The sequence below is a fragment of the Prionailurus viverrinus genome, chromosome A2 (genome assembly GCF_022837055.1).
Source record: "Prionailurus viverrinus isolate Anna chromosome A2, UM_Priviv_1.0, whole genome shotgun sequence".
In the NCBI taxonomy this organism is placed as follows: Eukaryota; Metazoa; Chordata; class Mammalia; order Carnivora; family Felidae; genus Prionailurus; species Prionailurus viverrinus.
The window spans coordinates 158,603,795-158,619,670 of record NC_062562.1 but is presented as its reverse complement, the minus strand read 5'-3'; the positions used below and the strand labels follow the sequence as shown (position 1 = coordinate 158,619,670).

The following is a 15,876-nucleotide window of genomic DNA, read 5'->3' as shown; positions in this document are numbered from 1 at the left end:
ATCTGCCTTATCTTTAACACACACTTCATTTAAAACAATTTTATGAACCAAGTTCTAACTTACTACTTAGCATAAAAATGTTGATGTGCAACATTAAAAAAAATTAATGCTACAAATCTTGTCCTCTCTTCCTTTTATCTACAATGCCTTTTACATGAAAAAATGCATTTATGTCTAAAATAGAAGTTTATTACAACAAGGCTTTTTGGGACAGGAGTTGTACTCAAAGGAAACATTCAGAATCATTACAAAGGGAACTAGAAAGAGACCGTATATCACAGTTAATTATAGGATAGATATGTAATGAGCAAATGTATGCAGAAGCAACGTGGTGTCTATTATCCTGTGCTTTGTTAGGTCTGAAATTTTCAAATTACTCAACGCGTACATAGGTGTTGTAGGGCTTCTGGCTCTGTGTGGGAGGCTTAAGTCCTAACTGTGGTGTTTACTGGCCGCGGCTCCTGGGAATGCTGAGTGAGTCTCAGTGTCTCCATGTGCAACTGGAATGATAATGCACATACATTTCATGAAAGTTACAGTGTTCCAGGCCATGTATATGAAAGCTGGTTTTGTTTTGTTTTGTTGTTTGGTTTCTTTCCTTTTGTGCTTCAAGTGGAAAGGGCTGTATTAATCACACATTATTGGCACATCGTCATCCTTGGTCACTTTGTTTCACCATTTGGTTAGGATTTGTCGATTCAAATCCAGTTCCCCTCTAGGATTCCCTTTCCATCACATAAAGAACTATTCCTAATACATAACTTATCTTTTTGTTTGTATATCCTTTGCAAATTGTGTATTGTTTTCATGGCCACTAAAAATATTTTTGTACACATCTGTAAAAGAAAAGGACTCCTAAAAACCATAATTACAATCCCATTTTCACACCCCATAGAAGTTAAAAATAATTACTTAATGTGATAAGGTGTTTCCATTTCCTCCATTGTTGTAAGGGGTCTTTACCATTTGCCGTGTGATCCGAGATCCAAACAAGGTCTGTACATTGCAATGGATTTTTTTTGTCATTCTTTTAAAAAGTAGGTCCCCTTGTCTGTCGCTGTCTCCATTTCTCTTTTTCTTCTCCTTCCTCTTTTTCTTCCCCTCCTCAATATTTTCGCTGAAGAAACTTTGTCATTTGTTCTATGGAATTTTCACATTCTGGGCTCATTGCGTGGCTTGGTGTCATTAAATGCTTTCTATTTTCCTTTGAATTTTTGTTATTTTTAGTTAGTTCTAGAGCTATGATCAGAAACAACGCAAAACCTGAGGGGAGACTTCTGAAAAAGGGGACATTACATGACAACATTGGCGAGGTCTTTATTGTGATGTCGTCATCATGCGCCTCCTTATTAGTGGCTGCTCAATGGTCATCCTAAACTATTCTGCCATTATTACTTCATTTATTGCCTGAAATACCTCTATAAAGAGAAGCTTCCGTCAGACCAGCTACTAAGTTATCCTGCGGAATAGTCTGTAAAGGAAAGCAGGATATGCACTTGATTCTTTTTTCTCTTATCTACTATGTTTCAAAATAAGGAATTGATTCCCTAGCATTCTTTTTTTTTATTGTTATATGCATTTATTGGCTAATATTAATGCAGTTTGAGGGAACAAAGGCTCACAAACACTCTACACAGTTTCACAAGATACAGTGCAGAGAAAAAAAGCGATTTAAGAAGGATTGATAGTATCCTAGAGTCTTGGTGGCTGCATTCTGGGAGGATGTTGAACCACTAATTCCTGGTAGAGGGGGTCTCGTTCCTGGAGGGGGCATGCCTATTGGTGTCCCTCAAGCAGGGGGAAGCCCAGCTGGTGGGCCCACGGGAGGTCTTATACCAGGTGAAGGAGCCATAATGCCTGGAGGTGGTGTTGCTCGGCCCGCAGGAGTGGGTGGGGGGAAGTCACTCATTACTTGTTGGGATGGCCCCCGGCCCCTCAGACAGTATCTGCTCATCCAGTAGGAGTCTGGGGGATTGGAACACCAGTCACACTCCTCTGCCAGCTGCCCTGCAGACCCCAGGGCCTCCTGCAGCTCCAGCAAGTGGGATGCCACGATGCCCGTGTCTCCGGGGAGTCGTGGAAACCAAGTTTTTCCCATGTAGCCACACCAGACCCCAAACTCCCTTTCTTCACACTGTGGCTGCTTGGCAATCTTTAGCTCAGATCTTCCCGAATTCATCTGCATCACAAAGATATGCTTGTCAAAAGCCTTAAGGTTGCCAGTGAAAATTTGGCCATCTTGCAGGACCCGTCTCATTCTGTCGTCCGTGTGCCATGGCATCTTGTGGCTCTTTTCCCACAGTCGTGGCTGCTGTTCCACCAAATGCAAGGTCTGCGGTAAGGTTCGAGGGTCTTGAAGACCTGAGGAAGGGCTGCAGATCAAGGTTTGATGCAGGTTCTCCTGCAAACAATGCGAGCTTGGGGAGGAAGCTGCAAAGAGCATATGGAGCCCGGGGGTTCCCTCGGAAATCAGCTCCCCTGGATGTTCCATGCCTGCTTTAACTGCCTCTTGGTGTCTCAGCTAAAAATGCCTGGCTCGGTTCCGGCTGAAAATCCACCACGGGACCTTACGCTGCTGAAATCGCCTTGGATACAGCTGATGCTCCGGGTTGTTCAGTGATCTGTCCTTCTAGGTTTGATGTGGACTTCCCCCTGTGGGAGGCGCCGTACCGCAGTCCCTGGCGGTGTTAGCGGTCCTGGCTTGCCCCATCCCCCTGCCCGCTGCGCTGGGGACACACCGTCAAGGCGTCTCCCGCAGCCACCCTGCTGATTCCCCAGCGTCTTCAACGCTGATCAGCTAGTCTTCTTTGAGCTGGTGGATTTTAGCATATGTGATATGTACATTCGGTCCATTCTAGTTCTTATCCTTATTGCTACTCAAAGTGTCCTACCTTTGGCCAGCGGGAACATATTCAGTTTGGTGCCTGAATGAATCCTTTTGACACAAACCCACCAGTCTGATAACTGTCTTGCTTTTCTGTCTCTGTAGTATGTTCCTGGCTCATCTTGTACATTTCCCGGCTGAGTCCTGGAATTTCTCCGAGGGGCCCTTTTATTAAGAAAGAATAGTTAGAGACCATAATCTGGGCATTAAAGGGAATGCTTGTAGCTGCTAAATTGATTGACTTGACAAGCTAGGGTAACGTGAGGTCCTACTTATACTTGCTTTCAGACTCAGGACAACAGGGAAATACTCTTTTGATGAGCAGAGTTTTAAAATTTTGATGAAGTCCACTTTATCCATCCTTTAGGTTATGGATCCTGCTTTTGGTGTTTTGTCTAAGAAATCTTATCCAGCCCAAGGTTACAGGAGTTTCCTTTTATGTTTTCTCTTAGAAGTTCTGTAGTTTCAGGTTTTACATTAGAACTGTGATCCATTTTGAGTTATTTTTTGTATACCATGTGAGGTATGGATTGACATTCCTTTATTTGTATTTAGGTATCTAGTTTTCCAGCACCATTTGTTGTGAAGACTATTCTGTCCCCACTGTATTGCCTTTGTAGCTTTGTCAAAAATCAGCTATCTGTGTACATGTGGATCTGTTTCTGGTCTCTCTGATGTACTCCATTGATGTTTCATTTTGTCTGTAAGCCAGGACTACAGTGATGCAATGCAGTACAGCGAATAATTGTTGTTGTTTTTTTACGTGCCTTTTTGTATTTTTGCCAGTGTATCTTCGGTTATAGCCCTAGAATTATGATCACTGGCTCTAAGCGTCTGACATGTTTCAAGTGCTCCACGATAGGGTTGTGCACTGCGGTGGTAAAAGTGCCTGTTTCTTCTCAGCCTTACCTATCTATAAAGGGGCATCCCAGTGGCTTAGTCGGTTAAGTGTCCCACTTGGGCTCAGGTCATGGGTTCTCCTGGTTCATGGGTTCGAGCCCCGCGTCAGGCTCTGTGCTGATCTCTCAGAGCCTGGAGCCTGCTTCGGATTCTGTGTTTCTCTCTCTCTCTGCCCCTTCCCTGCTCACGTTCTTTCTCTCTCTCTCTTTCTCTCTCTCTCTCACAAATAAATAAACATTAAAAAAAAAATCCCCAAATAGTTTTGGTTTACATTTTTCTTGTTATCAGTGAGATTGAGCATATTCTTATATTTTTAAATTCTTTTTCTCTGGACTGTCCATTTTTCTCTAAAGTTATTGGCCTAATTTTTTTCTGTTACTGTTAGACCCTCTCTCTATGTATTAGTGGTATTTCCCCTTTGTCTATAATGTCAGTTTCATATGCTCTTCTCTGTTTTTCTTCTTCTTTTCTGATTTTGGGTTGTGTGTATATGTACTTTACATAATGACTTTTTTTTTTTACCTTATTGTCTTTGTAGATAATTATATATTTTTAGTAACAGACTTAATTAAAAAAAATTTTTTTTATATTTTATTTATTTTGATAGAGACAGAGCACAAGTGGGGGAGGGGCAGAGAGAGAGGGAGACACAGAATCCAAAGCAGGCTCCAGGCTCTGAGCTGTCAGCACAGAGCCCAACCTGGGGCTCGAACACACAAATTGCGACATCATGACCTGAGCCGAAGTCGGATGCTCAACTGACTGAGCCACCCAAGCACCCCGTAACAGACTGACTTTTAAAAATAGTTTTAGACTTACAGATTAGATTGATTAAGTGAATAATACAAAGAATTTGCATATATGTCTCCTTATCCCACACACATAGTTCTCCTTATTATTACTAATCTATTGTATGGTGCATTTATTATACTTAATACTGACTTACTGTTAATGAAAGTCCATAGTTTGTTCATAGGTCCTTACTTTTTAACTTGATGTCCTTTTTCTATTCCAGAATCCCACTGAGGATCCCATGTAACATTTTAGATGTTATGTCTCCTTAAGTTTCTCTTGATTGTGACGTTTTTATCAGACATTCCTTGTTTTTGTTGACCTTGGCAGTTTTGAGGAGTCCTGGTCAGACATAATGTAGGATGCTCTCTATAGAATGCATCTGATGTTTTTCTCATGATTAGACTGGGTCCATATGTTTTAGAGAGGAAGAGTTAAAGTACTATTTTTATCACATTAGCCCAAAGGTACATATAAGCAGTATGGCTTACCGCTATTTTTGCTAACCTTGATCACCTAGCTAAAAGCAGTGTGTGTCAGCTTTTTCCACTTTAAAGTTGCCCTGCCTTTCCCACCCATACCCCTTCCATATTTACTCTGGAAGGAAATCAATATGTGCAGCTTGCACTTAAGGGGTGGGGACAGTTATACTGCCACTCCATTAGCGTAGTTAACATAATTTATTTGGAATTTTTGTGTATGGAATTTCTCTCTTTTTCCCCCATTTAAAAATGTATTCAGTAATTTATTTTTCTCAGACTAATGAATATTTTTTCTGTATATTGATTTGTATTCTAATAGTATTTCATTTATTTGGTTTTTCAAGTTGTTTCAGTTTTGGCTGTTGGGAACTCTTTCACTTGGGTCCTGTGCCCCTTTGAATTAGCCCCCAAAATTGTGTGTGTGTCCATCTGTCCCATACATGCATGCATGTGTAGATTTTCTTCATACTACAAGATGCTATAGGCTCATTCTGTATATTTCCTGCCCTAGTTCTAGAATCATCCATTTCTCTTTGGAGTTCTGTTTCCTTTTGTTAGGGAATGGTATTAGAAACCAAATTCTGGATGCTAGGTGTGCTTATTACTACTGGGGTGTCATTTCTCTACATCCTCTCAGCCAGGAAATATAGGTGTGTATATGAACCTATGTATATACCTGCATTTATACATATTTATATATGCATCTGTATTAAATTAAACATGAGTTTTTGCTGATGTTTCCAACCCGAGTCCATTACTGCAGGGATCATTCTAGCTTATTCCCCTTGCTTGCCTGTAATCCCCCACTCCATCACTGAGGAACCTGGATCTCACCCTCTACCATTTATTTAATTCTTTAACTTGAGTATACATGGATAGCACTAATAGAACTGTTAACTTGCACACCTATAGGAAACTTTTATCAACCAGTACAGTGCTCACGTAGTTCCTTTGCCTGTACTCTTAGAGACCATTCATTTCCAAAGCTATTTAGGTCAGCACCTTTTTTTTCCTTCTGCCTTCATTGAGATTGTTCCTTATATTTGTAGTACAGTGAGGTTCTCCTATCACACCCTGCAGTTTTCCCCAAGATCCCCTGAACCTCCTAAGTCGTTCTTTAAATTTGCATACAAGGGGCGCCTGGGTGGCGCAGTCGGTTAAGCGTCCGATTCAGCCAGGTCACGGTCTCGCGGTCCGTGAGTTCGAGCCCCGCGTCAGGCTCTGGGCTGACGGCTCAGAGCCTGGAGCCTGTTTCCGATTCTGTGTCTCCCTCTCTCTCTGCCCCTCCCCCGTTCATGCTCTGTCTCTCTCTGTCCCAAAAATAAATAAAAAACATTGAAAAAAAAATTAAAAAAAAAATAAATTTGCATACAATAAAGTTCATTCTTTGTCTTCTTGGTATCGTTCTGGAGGTTATGACAGACTCATACTGTCACGCATCCACCGTGACAGTGTCTTGCAGTATAGGTTCATCCTGCTGTTAGTCCCCTGGGTTTCCGCTAATCACTGACCCCCACCTTTCCTCACTCCCTTGGGAACCGCTCATTTTTTACTCTTGCTAAAGTTTTGTCTTTTCTTAAACGTCATATAATGGAAATCATTACAGTGTGTAGTTTTTCACACTGGCTTGTTTTGCTTAGCAGTGTGCATTTTCTCCATGTCTTTTCTGATTACCTTTTTACTCAGCAAGATCTTTCAGTAAGATATTTCTGTGCTGCTGTATATACATCTGTCCTTTTTAGGTTTTTCATAGCATTGTATGTTGGACATCGAGTATATTTGCCCATCCACTCTGAATACCAGGCACCAAATTGCTTCCAAACCTTGAATCATCCCCTCCGATCCCACCCAGCTCCACCCCTGCAAATAATGTAAGGAACCCCCGTCATATATACCTTTATGGACTTGAGTGAGCTTTTCTTTGACACATATATAGCTAGAAAAGGATTGCTAGAGCATAGGGTATATGTTTACTTTATTTAACCGGTTCCAGATTGCCCTCTAGAATGCTTTTACCAAACCAGCAGTATGTGAGGGTTTTTTTTAAAATTTTTATTGTGTTTTAAAAATTATCCCCATATCCCCACCAACACTTCACATTATCCAAACTTCTGGATATAAAGTATATAAGAATCGGGTGATATCTTGGTATGTTCATTTGTATTTCTGTCATTACTAATGAGTCTTATTAGCATCTCTTCATATGCTAGTTATTTTTTTTTACATTAGAAGTGTTTATATATATATATATATATATATATATATATATATATATATATATATATATATTTATTTTGTTTTGTTTTCATTTAATTCCAGTACAGTTACCATAAAGTGTTATATTAGTTTCAGGTGTATAGTATACTGATTCACCACTCATTGCTCATCACGACAAGCATGCTCGCTCCTTAATCCCGCTTGTTAGTGTTAACTCATTTTTTCTGTTGGGGATAGTGTCAAATTTTTATTGCTATGTTTCTTATATATTTTAAAGATGAATCCGCTGTCAACTCTGAACATTGCAAAATGTCTTTTCTCATCACATCATCTATTAGCTTTGTTCATGATACCCTTTGTTGAATAGAATAATCACTTTAGTCTTGGGCTTGGTGGATGGTGGTACCATTTACTGACACGCTGAAAGTGGGGAGGGGAAGAGTGGGTTGTGGGTAGGAACTAGGGTTGATTCAGCTGTGTTAAGTCAGAGATGGCCATTGAACCTTCACCTAGGGATCTTGAGTGGCAGTTGAATATCTGAGCCTGGAGTGAACATGAGATTTTGTTAGTCTTAATATTTTATATTGTTTTCGTTATTCCTTGAAGATTTTTCTTTCCTTTATTTATTTTTTTAAGACTTGGAGCTGTGTTGTTTAAAGTTATGGATAAAATCTTTGGTTAAGAAATTGAATTTGAAGGTACTTTTATTTGTATCCTAATAGTAATTTTTGCTGCATATGGAGTTTTGACCATAATTTTATTTTTTTCTAATCCCAAATATTTCATCTGTGTAGAGTTGTTGTACAGTTCCAGCCCTACTCACCCTCTGCCCCTCTAACTCTCCTGGCATGATTCAAGGGCTCTCTGGGTGTATTTCATAGAACATTTACTATTCACCGTATAAATGATTTTTCCTCCATTTCACATTGAAGTCATAAGAAATAACTCAAGGTGACTCTCATCTTCAAATTGAATATGAAAATAGTTTTTAAGCAAACCTATAATATGTTCATGGGATTTAGTTATCAGGTACTGACTATTATAGTTTCAAGACCATCTTCCATGAGAAAAAAAAAATGTCCATCTGCAAATGTGCATCTTTTTAAACACGGAAACAGTTTTTACCTCAGGATTATTATTTTTAAAAGCAAAACCTTAATTATTAAATGCCTTTTTTAAATGGAAACAAGACCCTTTATAGTTCTTGTGAGAAGTTTATTTGTGGCAACTTCTGAGCTTGCAAATAATAGAAAAAATATTTGAGTCAAACAATAATATAATGTACTTTTTCTTATCTCTTTTTTTAAGGCTCATTCATAATGATTATTTTTTGTAACAACACTTGCACATCCATGCTTTTTTTTTTTTAATGTTCATTCATTTTTGAAGGAGAGAGAGACAGAGTGTGAACAGGGGAGGGGCAAAGAGTGAGAGAGACACAGAATCCAAAGCAGGCTCCAGGTTCTGAACTGTGTCAGCACAGAGCCCAATGTGGGGCTCGAACCCATGAGCTGTGAGATCGTGACCTGAGCCGAAGTCAGATGCTTAACTGACTGAGCCACTCAGGTGCCCCAGTGATAATGATTATTAATTCTAGATTCCTTCAGACAATTGTGTAACAGGATTGATTTATTTTTTATTTTCATCAAGTAAAAGTGATTTCTAGTATACACAGTTGTATATCTGTCATTTATCTTTTTATAAACTATAACCAATTCATTATCACATATACATGTATTTTAAGAAAAACTAATCATTTTGGTTGTTGCAAATAATATCTAAGAACCTAATTAGGGGATACAGTTATTAACATAAATCCATGGTTTTATACCTTAAAATACATTCACAGTGTACTTTTTATTATTTAGGAGGAAACTATATGATCTTAGCTATTTTTATAGGGATGACATTTCTTTCAAAAGGGGATGTGTCACCATCCTTGAGAAGCCAAAACAAAGAAAATCTTTCTTTTAGGTATGAAAAAAAAAAAAAAAAACCTTATATTGCTGAGCTGAGCACTCATAAAAATGACTAATGATACTTCTAGGCGTCATTCATCAGACTTAGGTTTTAGAGAAAAAAAAATCTCATTATCCACTCCATATTCATTTAAGTTTTAAGTGTGCTTAGAAGACTTGTCATAACCTGGACTTAAGGTCTGCAGTGGTAAATCTGGACACCGCTCCATTCCAGCAGCAACTCCGGGCACCCCCGGATCCAGCGCCCCCACATGCGGGAGCTTTGTCTTCCCTTCTGCCCTGGTTCTTGCATGTCGCCACCCCATCACTCCTCACTTTGTAATGTTGTTAGCATTTCTAAAACCAGATTAATCTAAAAGCTTCCCATTCGGTCAGAAATACCAGAAGAACATATTGGGCACTTGGGCATGTTGCATTTGCATTAACAAGTTTAATCACGATGAGCCTGGGAAGAGCACTTTATTATATTCAAACGGGCCTGGAGAACAAGATTTCTGTGAGGTCATAAAACATGATATTGGCCTTAATTTTGTGCTCTTTCTGCTCTGCCCAGCGCTTTCTCCATCTGCCACACCATGCTGACTTCTCACAGAGCAGAGTTGCTCTGATTTTTTTAATTGATTTTATTTTAGTCTATACGTTTGGGTTGGGAGCGAAAGGACTGGAAATATTATTTATTCATTAGTATCTGAGAAGTAGAAGGTTAAAATGGGCTACTTTGGTTTAAAAGTATATGTATCCTATATATCGTTCTTGCACTTGCAAAAGTACAGTATTTATACTAACATTTCGATACCAACCTTCCTCATTTGAGGAAGTGGTATCTATCCTTTCAGAATGCATTTTTGCCTGAGTTACTTAAAGAATAGAATGAGGTTGTTTGTTAATACTCAGTGCTACTGAGACATCAACCTTCAGCTCTCAGAAGAAGGACATAAAGAGAAGCAATTTTAATGGGAAGAAAACTGCCTGGTTTCAAAAACTTTTTTTTTTAATGTTTATGTATTTTGAAAGGTGGGGAGGGGACAGAGAGAGAGAAGAAGGGAAGGGCAGAAAAAGAGAGAGGGAGAGGGAGAGAATCTCAAGCAGGCTCCACGCTGTCAGCGCATTGCCCAACACACGGCTCGATCCCACCAACTCATGAGATTGTGACCTGAGCCGAAATCAAGAGTCAGATGCTTAACCAACCAAACCACCCAGGCATCCCCAAAACTCCTTTTATGCTGTCTCTTGTTAAGTTCTCTCTTAAGGAAAAGAGAGAAAGTTGGGTGAGAGGGTTCCTACAGAATGAGTCCTAATTTATCTCTACAGCATACACATGGCAGCCTAGCTCCTGTTACTTCAATGGCCAGTGTTGCCAAAAATTGAACAGTCCATTTCTTTTTTTTTTTTAATTTTTTTATGAAATTTATTGACAGATTGGTTTCCATACAACACCCAGTGCTCATCCCAAAAGGTGCCCTCCTCAATACCCATCACCCACCCTCCCTCCCTCCCACCCCCCATCAACCCTCAGTTTGTTCTCAGTTTTTAACAGTCTCTTATGCTTTGGCTCTCTCCCACTCTAACCTCTTTTTTTTTTTTCCTTCCCCTCCCCCATGGGTTCCTGTTAAGTTTCTCAGGATCCACATAAGAGTGAAACCATATGGTATCTGTCTTTCTCTGTATGGCTTATTTCACTTAGCATCACACTCTCCAGTTCCATCCACGTTGCTACAAAAGGCCATATTTCATTTTTTCTCATTGCCACGTAATATTCCATTGTGTATATAAACCACAATGTCTTTATCCATTCATCAGTTGATGGACATTTAGGCTCTTTCCATAATTTGGCTATTGTTGAGAGTGCTGCTATGAACATTGGGGTACAAGTGGCCCTATGCATCAGTACTCCTGTATCCCTTGGATAAATTCCTAGCAGTGCTATTGCTGGATCATAGGGTAGGTCTATTTTTAATTTTCTGAGGAACCTCCACACTGCTTTCCAGAGCGGCTGCACCAATTTGCATTCCCACCAACAGTGCAAGAGGGTTCCCGTTTCTCCACATCCTCTCCAGCATCTATAGTCTCCTGATTTGTTCATTTTGGCCACTCTGACTGGCGTGAGGTGATACCTGAGTGTGGTTTTGATTTGTATTTCCCTGATAAGGAGCGACGCTGAACATCTTTTCATGTGCCTGTTGGCCATCCAGATGTCTTCTTTAGAGAAGTGTCTATTCATGTTTTCTGCCCATTTCTTCACTGGGTTATTTGTTTTTCGGGTGTGGAGTTTGGTGAGCTCTTTATAGATTTTGGATACTAGCCCTTTGTCCGATGTGTCATTTGCGAATATCTTTTCCCATTCCGTTGGTTGCCTTTTAGTTTTGTTGGTTGTTTCCTTTGCTGTGCAGAAGCTTTTTATCTTCATAAGGTCCCAGTAATTCACTTTTGCTTTTAATTCCCTTGCCTTTGGGGATGTGTCGAGTAAGAGATTGCTACGGCTGAGGCCAGAGAGGTCTTTTCCTGCTTTCTCCTCTAAGGTTTTGATGGTTTCCTGTCTCACATTTAGGTCCTTTATCCATTTTGAGTTTATTTTTGTGAATGGTGTGAGAAAGTGGTCTAGTTTCAACCTTCTGCATGTTGCTGTCCAGTTCTCCCAGCACCATTTGTTAAAGAGGCTGTCTTTTTTCCATTGGATGTTCTTTCCTGCTTTGTCAAAGATGAGTTAGCCATACGTTTGTGGGTCTAGTTCTGGGGTTTCTATTCTATTCCATTGGTCTATGTGTCTGTTTTTGTGCCATGAACAGTCCATTTCTTAAGTAAGACTTTTAAAGATTCATTGAGGATTGGAAATTACCACAAAATTACATTTTTCCAATAACTTTTAAACCAGCTGTGATGTCCAACTTGGATTCGGAAGATAGGCTTCCGATTTTGACTTAGTATGTCCAAAGCAAGCAGCACTCGGAATTGTGGAATTTATGGAGGGGCTAGGATGTAGAACAAAGCAGTGAAATTACAGCATTTTTAAGACAAATCATGATTTGGTCAGACTCGTTTTTCTTTCATGTGATAGCCTCTGTGTGCACTTTCCTGGTCTGTGTTTTCACAGCAGCCTTGAGACACTGAGAAGGTGATGTCCCACATGGCTGTGTAGACTGGCCCTTAGAATGGACATTGAGGTTGAAAAGGAGTGGTGTAGACAGAGGTGAAATTATATGAAGGTATTTCTTATAAAAAGCACCACATGGAAATTATAATGTGCCTTCTGCCTCTTGTTTTCTCTATTGGTTTATCTAATGAAATTAAATAATTACAGACGGGCAACAGAGCTCGTCTCCTCATACAGGTGCATTGTTCACACATTAAGGCCACCTCCTTTATTTTTTGTGTTTGCCATGACAAAACAATGACTTTGAAATAGCTGAGATTTATTGAAAACTATTCTAAGTGCTTCGTGCCTACTATTGATTTAGCCACTGCAACAACTTTGTGATGTTAGATAGTATCTCCTCAGTTTTGCAAGTGAGGGAATTGAGACGGAAAGAGATGAATTCAGTTGTCCAAAGTCACACCGCCCGTAAGCGGCAGAATAGCATCTGGTCCAGATAACCAGACCTAAGTCTACACTGATTCTGCCCCCACTGTGGCTGCCTCTCTTGGCACTGTTACTGCAGACACAGTGATAAATATAAGCTAAAATACAGCGACTGAGACTGAATGCCAGCGTTCTCTTATAGAACAGTCATCCGAATGGCCGTTAGTAGAACAATAGTAATGTTTTATTAAGATAAACAGCTAAATGAAAAAGCAACATTTAATTATTTTCATAGATGAGTAAAGATAGCTTGTTCATTGAAAACCATGTGTACCCATTAAAGATCCTGAGTTTTCAACTATTTTGCACATGAGATGGTTTTCAGCCCTTTACCAGGTGCATCAATATATATATCTCAGAGAAAATGCCCAACTACCACGACTGAGCTGTTAAATGCCAAATGTTTAAAAACTGTTACTGATGGTTAGAATAAAGGCTTCCCAGAACATACTTCTTAATGTTCCCTGCAATAAAGAATTGCTGACATCATACAGGAAAAAAATTAATATTTTTTCCTGACTTTAAAAAAAAATCTCTTTAGTTTTACTTATTTTTTTTCTAAGTAGCTAGTTTCATATACACATAGCTATTTCACTTGCCACTGTGTCCTTGGCTTGTGTTATAGTTGTGCCCAAATCATACACATCTTTCACTTTTGAAGTTTGGAACAACAGAGTCATGACAGCATTAATCATGATAAACAATCACGAAGTCTGTGACAGTATTTAACTTGGATATGGAGAATAAAAGAAGAGATATTAAAATGCCAGTGACATTCAAGAGCAGGACCTTTATTTTGTATCCACCCAAAGATTCTTTTCTTACCGATAACTTCCGAAATTAAACCCTGAAAACATTCTTTGTGCACCGGGTTTTCGAAGTGCTTGCACTCAACAATGAAAATGCAGTGCTTTCCTTGTCCAGGTCTACAGGAAAAAAGTGCTATCAGTTATTGAGAATCTGATTTATGCCTTAAGAGAGTAGCTGCCACTCTCTGTGATTTCATGGAAGCCGGGTATCAAGGAGCAATTTTCAAAGAATTGAAAGCTGGTGCAGGGTCATGAATAAACTCAGAGAAGCTTTGACCTTCCCTGTCAAATGATAAGGCCATAAATATGTTGGTAATTCTGCTTTGTTGTGAGTACCTGTTCTTTTCCATCATTGTGGAGTTTCTAGGATACCATAAATTGGTACCAACAAAACTAAAACAAATTTTTTTATTGTATAAAAAAATTAGAAGAGTAGAAAGTGTAAGATAGAGAACACAGGAAGCAGCCTCTTGCGTATTGCTCCTGAAGTATATCTGGCATTGGAGGATCCAATTTTGGGAACTTCATAGTATCCAAATCAAATTTAAAATAACTATTTGGTCACATTTTATCATTTACCTAAATGATACTAAGTAAATGACTTTGGGATAGGAAGTGAGATAGTTAATATACAATGTTTAATGCTTTTTTCCCTCATGGTGCCAAGTTCATTAGGAAATAGGGCTCATTTTTGCTTTGATGCAGCCTTTTTAAATAGTCACATACAGTACAGTGACTTTGAATATATGTAATGCTGTTAAGCATAAATGTTCTGTTTTAATGATTGTTATCTTAATTTCATTAAGATGAAATTTAATGACTGTCGGGGAACGTTTCGGGCTTCTAACTTTACCCTTCCCTTTCCCCCAGTCGGTAGCTTAGGGAGGAATAAAGATGAGGAAAAAATCAGTCCCAATAACCCACAGAGAAGGGGACAAAGGAAAGCTGGTAGTTTTCCTTTAGAAACAACGTTTCATACTGCCACTTTTTAACCATATACCCTGCTGAACAAAAGTAAAAAAATACACATATATGCCTGTTCTGTTTTATGGACATTAAAAGAAGTAGAGGGGGCACAGGAAATAAGAAGGGAAAGGGCCCTGGGGATCTGAAGATAAAGCAAAGCAGACACACGCACCTGGATGGGGACAGCAAGAGATTGAGAGTGTGTTGGTTATCCTTTGCTGTGTAACAAATGGCCCCAAATCTTGGTAGCTGAAAACAACAGCGAACCTTTATTATTTCTCAGTTTCTCTGCAGGTTTAGTATTTGGACTTTTCTGGGTGCTTTAAACTTGGGGGTCTCATGAAGTTCAGTTGTCTTGGATATCAGTCATAGGATTCCAAGGCAGCCCATTCCTATACCTGGCAAGCTGGTGCTGGCTGGTTGGGGAGGTAGATGGCTTCATCCCTCTCCGTGTGGGCCCCTACGGGGCTGAGTGAATGTCCTCATGACAGGGTGATTGACGTCCCCAAGAGCAAGTAATCTGCAAGAACAAACCAGCAAGAGGCAGCAGTCATATTTGTTACAATCTAGCTGAGAGGTGACATGCCAGCACTTGTACAGTACCCAGTTGGTACATACAGCTTAGTCCTGTTCATTGTGGGCAGTCGCTGTACAAGGACGTAAATGCCAAGAGGTGGTGTTCGTTGGGTGCTGTTTTGGAGACTGACTGCCACAGAGAACCATGAGAAAAGGGTGGTAGACCCACACGAACACAGACTTGGACAGACAGGAGAGGGTGAAGGACTGGGCACTTCCGTTGTGAGGGTGATCGTGCAACACGCTTGATTTGCTACAAACACGAAGACTGCCACCATTACACCAGTTGTTACTGACCGCACACCCACTGCACCCCCCCCCCCCACTTCGTTGTGCCTTCATGACAACCGTCTCCTTTGTAGCACAGAACCATAAAGTTAAGCTGCATTAAGGCCAGGATACTTCTCTCAGAAATCTCACCGTAATTTTACCTCAAGACCTCAAAAACTACCCAGTCTTCTTTGCAAACAGCAGTGCTTTTACCTTTCTCCTATTGAAGACCCTTACCTCACATGTAAGAGGTACCGACATCAGACTGCTGTAACGAGTAAGATTGTGATCTAACTTGAAAGGTGTATTTATTCCTACATTTTGCCAACACAGATGATGTGTTACATAATGGGGTGCTTTCTGGGTTACTCTCAGAAGACAAAATGTCCTAACATTCTTGACGCAAAAAATGAGAGGCAAGTAA

General features: G+C 39.9%; 1 protein-coding gene and 1 pseudogene across 12 annotated transcripts in view; one reads left to right on the top strand and one right to left on the bottom strand.

The window, feature by feature from the left end:
- The window catches only part of TPK1 (thiamin pyrophosphokinase 1), a 351,530-nt gene that overhangs the window by 231,670 nt on the left and 103,984 nt on the right, over positions 1–15,876 (top strand). The window lies entirely within an intron of this gene.
- LOC125161144 (small nuclear ribonucleoprotein-associated protein N-like) lies at positions 1,693–2,281 on the bottom strand (annotated as a pseudogene).